We start from the raw sequence: 2127 nt of genomic DNA, 5'->3' as shown, positions 1-2127 counted from the left end.
GGGGGGTTATGGTGGTCAGGTAGTGGTTGAGTAACAATCAATTGAAATCTTAGACCAGTCTTTTATAGAAAACTTTGTACTCCATCACTCACCTTTTTTTTTTTAAGTGGGGAAATCTTGCATAGATATGTTTTCCGTCGAGCCACTTAAGTGAAGGGGCTACGGGAGCTGGTTAAAATTTCTCCGCGACCAAACTCCTTCACTCACCTCATATTATATTACATAATTATCACATGTTGTATAGTTTAGAGTTTATAGAACTATGATGAAATATTAATTTCATAACTTAGCATAGCCATGGCGTTTGAATAAGATTCGGTGCTGCAATTTCTTTTGGTGTTCATTCTAAAATAATATTGTACGTTGTCATGTTTTCGTTTGATATTTCAACAATTTTTATTATCACTCCCTACGAATTATCAATAATATCTGAGACCAGTGTTCCAAATTCAAATACCAACGAAGCTGTCGCGCAATCATCGTACCATAAAACACATGTTCTTTTTTTGTTTTCCATTTTTGAAAAATACTAATTCTCTTATTTCAGAATCTGCCATTCGATATACACAATAAATACCGTTTTACCGCAAACTTTTTCGTCTACATGTTGACTGGTATTTCTGCGCCATTCGTCATTCTCGCATTCCAAATGAATAAATCCAAATGAAAAATAAGGGTAAGATTTTATCATCAATTTCTTATTTATCTTTTATATCATTCATGTTTATTTAAAACCAAATAACGACAATATTGCTAGGAACGCGCAATAACCTATAAACAAACATTTTACACAATAGCTGTATGGCAGTCATTGACACAATTTTTCACTTATAAAGAATTTTAGTACCATTAAACTAAAATTAATGTAAAATAAACATCATTTATTAAGACAAAAATACATAATATTTGAAAACAGTAATTGATATCCACCAAGATAATATCGATACGAAATACAAGCAACGACACAGGTACCAGCTAGGTTCAAACGAGTTTTATGCAAATAAGCATAAAACTGCAAATAAGCAAGCTTTGAAAGCACGTTGGTCCAATGCAGTGCTCAATAATTATAAGGAAAATATATTTTATCCTCTTTTCCTTATTTGCGTCTAACTATAGGTATACTTCACACTTCCATTAAACTAATTGTTTATGTTACTACGAGAATTCATGAATTTGTCGTTATGTTATTATTTCTCAAGCTAGCATTCCAACCCGGCTTCGCCTGTGGTACATATTACAAAGCCTATAGCACTCAGGGATCATGTACCTATCTAACGGTGAAAGAATTTTATGAAATCAGTCTGGTAGTTTCTGAGATGAATGCCCTCAAACTAACTTTGTCTCTAACTCTATTTATAAGAAAGTTTCGTGTCAGAATGTTCGTTTCCATATTCCTCCGAAACGGCTGGGCCGATTCTCGTAGAATTTTGTGTACACATCGGGTATGGCTAAGGATCAGTAAACATCAATTTATTATTTTTACTCTCTTCAGTTTGTATCCAACACGTACAAGGAAATAATAATTCAGTTTTCCAACCGACGTATTTATATTTTATACGATACATAAAACATAATAAATGATGTTTTATTTATATCATCATCATCATCATCATCATCAGCTCTTATATATATTCCCACTGCTGGGACACAGGCCTCCTATGAGGGTTCAGGCCATAATCCACCACGCTGGCCAAGATGTCACATGTCGTCGAACTTTTGATTCTTGGACATGCCGGTTTCCTGACGATGTTTTCCTTTACCGTTTTATGTATATAAGAAAAAAAAATATAAATTGTTCAATATTGAGTTTTTGTATAAAACAATTTATATGTAGTAGTACATAGTTCATGTATCTCAATTGCCTAATTTTTAAAGATCCTTACCGAAAGCACAGATTATGTTAAATACTATACTGCCGCCAATGCCTGTAGTGATCCATTTTTATGTAGATAATTCTAACATTACATAACACTAAGGTATTCAATTATAATAATATATAAGGTTATAAAATTAAGTTTATATCCTAATAATAAAAATATGAAAATGCGACAGTTGAAATCGAAAGTTTGTGAGGCAACTTTTTATCCCGATATTCCTACGGGATACAGACTTATGCGGGTAAAATCG

The sequence above is a fragment of the Zerene cesonia genome, chromosome 24 (assembly GCF_012273895.1).
Source record: "Zerene cesonia ecotype Mississippi chromosome 24, Zerene_cesonia_1.1, whole genome shotgun sequence".
Lineage (NCBI taxonomy): Eukaryota > Metazoa > Arthropoda > Insecta > Lepidoptera > Pieridae > Zerene > Zerene cesonia.
The sequence above is the reverse complement of the archived record's forward strand: the minus strand, read 5'-3'. Positions refer to the sequence as shown.